Source organism: Mercurialis annua, linkage group LG3 (genome assembly GCF_937616625.2).
Source record: "Mercurialis annua linkage group LG3, ddMerAnnu1.2, whole genome shotgun sequence".
Taxonomy (NCBI): Eukaryota; Viridiplantae; Streptophyta; class Magnoliopsida; order Malpighiales; family Euphorbiaceae; genus Mercurialis; species Mercurialis annua.
Genome location: NC_065572.1, coordinates 22,959,600 through 22,968,543, shown reverse-complemented (window position 1 = coordinate 22,968,543; position 8,944 = coordinate 22,959,600).

Below are 8,944 nucleotides of genomic sequence, written 5' to 3'. Positions count from 1 at the left end.
GGATTTGTTTCGTAACGTTTGTAAACATTTGGCTTAAATTGCTAAAAAGGTGAAACGCTTAGATTTGTTTCGAAACATTTGTAAACGTTTGGCTTAAATTGCTAAAAAGATGAAATACTTGGATTTGTTTCGTAACATTTGTAAACGTTTGGCTTAAATTGCTAAAAAGGGGAAACGCTTGGATTTGTTTCGTAACGTTTGTAAACTTTTGGCTTAAATTGCTAAAAAGGTGAAACGCTTGGATTTGTTTCGTTACGTTTGTAAACATTTGGTTTAAATTGCTAAAGAGGTGAAACGCTTGGTTTTCTTTTGTAATGTTTGTAAACGTTTGGCTTAAGTTACTAAATAGTTAAAACCCTTGGATTTGTTTCGGAACGTTTGTAAACGTTTAGCGTAAATTGCTAAAAAGGTGGAACGCTTAGATTTGTTTCGTAACGTTTGGCTTAAAGTGCGAAAAAGGTGAAACGATTGGTTTTGTTTCGTAACGTTTGTAAAGGTTTGGCTTAAATCGCTAAAAATTTGAGACGTTTGGATTTGTTTCCTAACATTTTAAACGTTTGGTTTTGTTTCGTAAAGTTTGTAAACATTTGGCTTAAATCTATAAAAAGGTGAAACGTTTGGATTTGTTTCGTAACATTTGTAAAAGGCAAAAAAGGCGAAACGTTTGGATTTGTTTCCTATCATTTTGCTAAATAGCTAAATAGGTGAAACGTTTAGCTTTGTTTTGTAATGTTTGTAAATTTTTGGCTTAAATCGCTAAGAAGGTTAAACGTTTGGATTAGTTTTGTAAGTTTGTAAACGTTTGGCTTAAATCGCTAAAAAGGTGAAACGTTTTTATTTGTTTCGTAACGTTTGTAAACATTTGGCTTAAATCGGTAAAAAGATGAAACGTTTGGATTTGTTTTGTAACGTTTGTAGACGTTTGTCTTTGTAACACCCCGTATTTTTTCTAACTTGTTCCGTTAAGCCTAAACGATACCTTGGGTTCATTTGAGTGGTTCGACCACTTAGATTCGCGTGTCAAAGGTTCCAAACCTTTTAATATGTGTTTTAAGATGTATTAGAAGTAATCTCAGAGTTTGAAACGCTTTTGATTTCAATTTCAAAATATCAAATTTTCATCGGAGGCAGTAGGATTTCGCGGGCGCGACATGCATGAATCACGGGCGCGATTCATGTTTCGCGGGCGCGAAGGAGGTGTAGCGGGCGCGACGCATGCACTGTGCAGTTCGCTGATTTCTATTTAAACTCACCTTAACTCGACCTCAAACAGATTTTAAACACTTTTAACTTCTCTAAAAACCCTGATTCGGCTGAGGCTCTATCTTAGGTCATTCCTCCATCATAATAGCCTATATGTGTGTGATTGTAGGCTGATTTGGGTTGGTTGAATTCAGAGTTTTATTGCTATTATCCTAATCAAAAGGTATGTGGTTCAATTCCCTTTTCTTATGTGGTGTAGGGATTGCTAGATCGTTGTATGAATCAATACTTTGGGTGGTTTGATTGTATTTCTATATTTCTTTGAATTATAAATTCTGGAAATCTTAACTTTATGTTATATTAATCTCTTGAATTTCAATTGTACATTGGGTGATTTGGTTTTAATGTTACAATTGATAGACTTATCGAATTGCTAAAGATTTTGGGTTATAAACTGTTTTTGATGCATATTTAAAAATATGGAAATTTCTTAAAAGCTAATCTTAGGTTGTTAGACATCAAACGTACATGGGGTGTGTTGGGGGAATCTTGTGAATGGATTTTAGTATCGTTTGATTAATGCTTTTGAGATAAAATTATGTTTTAAGATTAAACTAAAATCTGGAAATTTCAAAGTAATGGATCATAGGGTATTAGATGATAAACAATACACGGGGTGGTTTTGAGAAATCGTTTAAATGGAATACCGTATAGTTTGGTTAACATTTTTGAATTTTAACTCAGTTTGAACTTATTACTAAGGGCTGGAAATTGTTTAGGAGATGGTTTAAAACTTGTTAAAAAAATGTTAGATTATCTTAGGATGTGGTTTGTCTTGAATTAAATAATATAAGGCATACAAGGCTTTATATGTCATGTAGGGTTTCGGTTGAACTATTTTAACTTCAAGTTGATACTTGAAAAGTGTTGAATCTTATTGGTTCTATTTGAGGAGACATAATTAAATGTACTTGGAGTGCTACTTGCTAAGTGTTAGCAAGCTAAATTGTTTATGGCATTATTAAGATACGGTGTGAGTTCTTATTTTAAATAACTTTGATTTCATTTAAGGTTTGATTAAAGACTTTGGTTTTAAACTTGGTTTATGGATGGGTCGGGTTAGACGTGGTCTCCCGACATGTTGTGTTGAGCTATACTGCAGAAAGGCTAACACTCTACTTTGGGAACTGTAATTGTTTTGTAAAGACTATTTAAGTATTTAAGTACTTTGGTTTCGTTTTAAAAGATAAGAACTCACCTAAGCTTAACTTGCCTTATTTGTAAATTGGTTGTATGGATACTTGGTTGTATTTTGATTACCTTGTTTGAATCTTTGGTTGCGTTATGAAATGCTAGTCCTATATGGAGTCTAGTATTCTTAGAGTTAGGGGTTGTTCGGATTTTGACTTATATAATGTTTTAGACCCGTCGACTGCTCGTGCTTCGGAGTCTACGCAGGGTTAGCTGTTTGCCAAGGTTCACGTGGATAAGCAAGCAGTGAGTTTATAGTGTTATTTACCGCTTTATTAAGTACCGCAAGTTATTTTAATATATCAAATGTTTATGAACTGTTTTAAGGATTATGGATCTGGATCGAAACGAGCTACTTGATAGGCTTGTATCGAGACTGTGTGCACCGGTAAGTACTTTGGGATTGGCTGACTAATGTATGGCCTACTTTGGGAATCTATGAGGATATGTTCCCATCTACTTTGGATTAAATACTTTGGGATTTCATTTCAATACTATTTTCCATAATCAAGTATATATATTAGTATAAAAGGATTTGTTTTAAGGGTTTTAAACTTAATAAATGTAGATAGCATTATGAACTCATCTCAGTATATCTGACCCCGTTGTTTTTCAAACTTTCCAGGTTTATGATTTTGAGAGCGTTGGTCATCTCCGATCATTTGATTCCTCGGAGGTCTTTTTATGTTATTAGACTAGTCAACTGTTTTACCTCTTAGACCGCAGTAGAACTAGTTGTCTCTATTATTGTACTTTGGTTGTCGTAGTGGTACGACTTTTCTATTATTATATTGGTATGTTGCATTGGATTATTTATATATGAGGCATGTTTCATAGTTTTCGAATTGCTATCAAGTAATTATACTAGAACTGATATATAAGTTGTTAGACTTAGACTGAAGTCTCGGTTGCCCCCGAGCATTGGTTTTCTTGCAGGTTATATTGAATATAAGGTTTTCCGCGAGGCTTGCTACGGGTTTCGGTACGACCATACCCATACCCTAGCGCCGGTCACGATCCATGAAATTTGGTCGTGACAGGCTTATATTGCTAAAAAGGGGAAACACTTGGATTTGTTTCGTAACATTTGTAAACGTTTGGCATAAATTGCTAAAAAAAGGTGGAACTCTTGGATTTGTTTCGTAACATTTGTAAACGTTTGGCTTAAATTGCTAAAAAGGTGAAACATTTGGATTTGTTTCATAACGTTTGTAAATATTTGGCTTAAATCCCTAAAAAAGTGAAACGTTTGGATTTGTTTCGTAATGTTTGTAAACGTTTGGCTTAAGTCTCTAAAAAGGTGAAACGTTTGGAGTTGTTTCCTATTGTTTGTAAACGTTTGGCTTCAATCGCTAAAAAGGTGAAACATTTGGATTTGTTTCGTAACGTTTGTAAATGTTTGGCATATATCGCTAAAAAGGCGAAATGTTTGGATTTGTTTCGTAACGTTCTAACCGTTTGGCTTAAATAGCGTAAATGGGGAAACGTTTTGATTTATTGCGTAATGTTTGTAATTGTTAGGCTTAAATTACTAATACGGTGAAAAGTTTGGTTTTATTTCGTAACGTTTGTAAACGTTCGGATTAAATCGCTAAAAAGATGAAACGTTTGAATTTGTTTCGCAACATTTGTAAACGTTTTGCTTAAATCCCTAAAAAGGTGAAACGCTTGGATTAGTTTCGTAATGTTTGTAAACGTCTGGCTTAAATTGCTAAAAAGGTGAAACGCTTGGATTTTTTTCGTAGCGTTTGTAAACGTTTGACTTACACTGCTAAAAAGGTGAAACGTTTGTATTTGTTTTGTAGCGTTTGTAAACGTTTGGTTTACATTGCTAAAAAGGTGAAACATTTGGATTTGTTTCATAGTGTTTATAAACGTTTGGCTTAAATCGATAAAAAGGTGAAATGTTTGGATTTGTTTCGTACTGTTTGTAAACGTTTGGCTTCAATCGCTAAAAAGGTGAAATGTTTGGATTTGTTTCGTAACGTTTGTAAACGTTTGGCTTTAATCGCTAAAAAGGTGAAACGTTTGGATTTGTTTCATAACGTTTGTAAACGTTTGGCATAAATCACTAAAAAGGTGTAATATATGGATTTGTTTCGAGACGTTTTAAACGTTTGGCTTAAATCGCTAAAATGGGGAAACGTTTGGATTTGTTTCGTAACGTTTGTAAACGTTTAACTTAAATTGCTAAAAAGGTGAAACGTTTGTTTTATTTCATATCGTTTGTAAACGTTCGGCTTAAATAGCTAAAATGATGAAACGTTTGGATTTGTTTCGTAACGTTTGTAAACGTTCGGCTTAAATTGCTAAAAAGGTGAAACGCTTGGATTTGTTTCGGAACGTTTGTAAACGTTTAGCTTAAATTGCTAAAAAGGTGGAACGCTTGGATTTGTTTCGTAACGTTTGTAAACGTTTGGCTTAAATTGCTAAAAAGGTGAAACAATTGGTTCTGTATCGTAACGTTTTAAAGGTTTGCTTAAATCGCTAAAAATATGAAACGTTTGGATTTGTTTCCAGACGTTTTAAACGTTGATTTTGTTTCGTAAAGTTTGTAAACGTTTGGCTTAAATATCTATAAAGGGGAAACGTTTGGATTTGTTTTGTAATGTTTATAAACGTTTGGCTTAAATTTCTAAAAAGGCGAAACGTTTGGATTTGTTTCGTAACATTTTGTTAAATCGCTAAAAAGGTGAAACGTTTGGATTTGTTTTGTTACGTTTGTAAATGTTTGGGTTAATTCACTAAGAAGGTGAAACGTTTGGATTTGTTTTATAACGTTTGTTAACGTTTGGCTTATATCGCTAAAAGGGTGAAACGTTTTTATTTGTTTCGTAACGTTTGGCTTAGATCGCTAAAAAGGGGAAACGTTTGGATTTGTTTCGTAACATTTGTAAACATTTGCCTTAAATTGCTAAAAAGGTGAAACGCTTGGATTTGTTTCGAAACATTCGTAAACCTTTGGCTTAAATTGCTAAAAAGATGAAACGCTTGGATTTGTTTCGTAACATTTGTAAAAGTTTGGCTTAAATTGCTAAAAAGGGGAAACGCTTGGATTTGTTTCGTAACGTTTGTAAACGTTTGGCTTAAATTGCTAAAATGGTGAAACGCTTGGATTTGTTTCCTTACGTTTGTAAACGTGTGGCTTAAATTGCTAAAGAGGTGAAACACTTGGTATTTTTCCGCAACGTTCGTTTACGTTTGGCTTAAACTGTTAAAAATGTGAAACGCTTGGATTTGTTTCGTGACTTTTGTAAACGTTTAGCTTAAATTACTAAATAGTTGACACCCTTGGATTTGTTTCGGAACGTTTGTAAACGTTTAGCTTAAATTGCTAAAAAAGTGGAACGCTTAGATTTTTTTCGTAACGTTTGTAAACGTTTGGCTTAAAGTGCTAAAAAGGTGAAACGATAAGTTTTGTTTCGTAACGTTTGTAAAGGTTTGGCTTAAATCGCTAAAAATATGAAACGTTTGGATTTGTTTCCTAACGTTTTAAACGTGTGGTTCTGTTTCGTAAAGTTTGTAAACGTTTGGCTTAAATCTATAAAAAGGTGAAACGTTTGGATTTGTTTCGTAACATTTGTAAATGTTTGACTTAAATCGCTAAAAAGGTGAAACGTTTGGATTTGTTTCGTAACGTTTGTAAATATTTGACTTAAATTGCTAAAAAGGTGAAACGCTTAGATTTGTTTCGAAACATTTGTAAACGTTTGGCTTAAATTTCTAAAAAGATGAAACGCTTGAATTTGTTTCATAACATTTGTAAACGTTTGGCTTAAACTGCTAAAAAGGGGAAACTCTTGGATTTGTTTCGTAACGTTTGTAAACGTTTGGCTTAAATTGCTAAAAAGGTGAAACAATTGGATTTATTTCGTTACTTTTGGAAACGTTTGGCTTAATTTGCTAAAGAGGTGAAACGTTTGGTTTTTGTTTCGTAACGTTCGTAAACGTTTGGCTTAAATTGCTAAAAATGTGTGAAACGTTTGGATTTTTTTTGTAACGTTTGTAAACGTTTGGCTTCAATCGCTAAAAAGGTGCAACGTTTGGATTTGTTTCGTAACGTATGTAAACGTTTGGCATAAATTGCTAAAAAGGTTAAATGTTTGGATTTGTTTCGTAACTTTTTAAACGTCTTTCTTAAATCGCTAAAATGGGGAAAAGTTTGGATTTGTTTCGTAACGTTTGTAAACGTTTGGCTTAAATTGCTAAAAAGGTGAAACGTTTGGTTTTATTTTGTAACGTTCGAAAACGTTCGGCTTAAATCGATAAAATGATGAAACGTTTGGAATTGTTTCGTAACTTTTGAAAAACGTTTGGCTTAAATTGCTAAAAAGGTGAAACTCTTGGATTTGATCCAGAACGTTTGTAAACATTTGGGTTAAATTGCTAAAAAGGTGGAACGCTTGGATTTGTTTCTGTAATACCCCAAGATATTTAATTATCTAATTCGACCACGTGTCCAGTTTTGGGTGGCCGGAGTGACGATATCTGAAGGATTTCCGAGAAGTTAAAGTGAACACAAATCTAAGTTGGTCGGTTTCGAGAAGTTAACGATGTAGTATTTTATATTATATCCTAGCTGGAAAGTTGGAATTGGAATCAAAAGAAAAAATGTCAAGAAAAGTCACAAAATGAAGTTCTTGGACTAAAATGGTAATTTAACCACTACGTCTCAAAAATGGAAATTTATAAGTTTTGACGGGAAAATATTAATATTGGGATTCGTATTGTTTATCGGATATATATAATACGTATAAGTTATGATTAAAGAGTTAATCGATTTAGTTATGGACTAAATTGAACAAAAGAAAAGTTTAAAGGATAGTTAATAACAAAAGAATAAAACAAGGATCAAAGAGGCCTTTTAGTCATGATATATAAGGAATTGATTATGAAAGAAAAGGATCAGGATGAGAAGAGAAGAGAAAGATCGAGAGATTTAGTTCATTTCGCGATTCACTTCGTCATTTGGCCGTTTCGCCGTTCGGCGTCCGTTTCGGACGATTTTTGCGTCAATCTCATTGGAATTCAAGCCTCTATCTCTCCCAAGCATCAAAACAAGGTGAGTTACACGTTTTTACCACGAAAAATGAAGATTAAGGGGTTGTTTTGTATAGAAAGTTACGTTCGAATCGTACGGTTAGGAATCGAGTTGTTTTTGACGTTTTTGAGTTGTAAAATGATACGATAAGTGTATAAATGAAGTCGTATGTATTGGTGTGGATTTTGGGAGTTTTGGAGCTCCGTAAATGGTCCGGAGATGCCGAGAAATATCACACCAGATTGGTGCACAACGTGCTGCACTTCAGCACGTCGTGCTGTTGCGCGACGTGCGCCACAGGGGTGCACGACGTGCACCAGTGAAGGGCACGTCGTTCCCTTCATGAAAAATGAAGGGCACGATGTGCCAAACTGGCAGGACGTGACCTACCTCAACCAAGACCTCCGGGAGCAAAAAATAGCTTCCGATAACGTGATATGGGTGTAGAACTCTGATAAATATCTTGAAATGAATACTAAAAGGACATTATAGAAATAAACATTAACATAATGAGTAATCAAGATAAGCATATGGATTAATTAAGAAGTTATCGGAATTGAGAGACGGTATTTGGTAAGTCGTAAGAATGACTAAGGATCATCAGGTTTACGAGCAAACTAGAAGTGGAATCCAATCAACTTAAACTTAGAACTTAAAAGTATTATACATATAAACATGAAATTCGCGTCTGACCATCAAACGTTTTATCAGACGTGTCAGCGAGCGGTGAGGGCACCAGACGTAGGATAGTGCGAGCATATCATTTCATCGACCATGTCATACATTGGATAGCGGTTTCTGTGAGTGGCACTTTACTTTTGTTTATTGTTATTTAAAAGTTATTATTTTGATATATTAGAATAAACACATCGCATGGTATATGATTTGATATATCGCTTATCGAATTGCTTTTATTGATTATCGTTTATCGTTATTAGTGATTATTATATCGTTTATCGAATTATTATAGTTTTGAAACCAGTGTGTGATCCGAGGAAACGTGCTACCTATTGGGCGTCAATAGGACTGTGTGATCACCGGTAAGTGTGTCAGTCTAGCGTGTCTAGATTGTTATCGTGTCATGGAAATATATCGAATATCGAACATCGCTTATCGATTCGTATCGAAGTTGGGATATGTATATCGAATTGGATACAAGGTTTAACTCGGTTGAACTATCTCGGGACCCGTATCCAGTGGGTTTAACTCGGTTGAACTATCTCGGGACCCACACCTTTGGATTAAGCGATGGTAGAGGTTTAACTCGGTTGAACTATCTCGGGACCCTACCAAATGGATCGATCGAATTGATATTTATCGTATTGAATCGTACATAAATTATGGATCGTATTGAGTATTGTGATTAGGGTTTCAATCAGATCTAATACTTGGATTATATGATAGCATGTTATATTATATTTTGATATCAATTATTGATTTTACTTATAT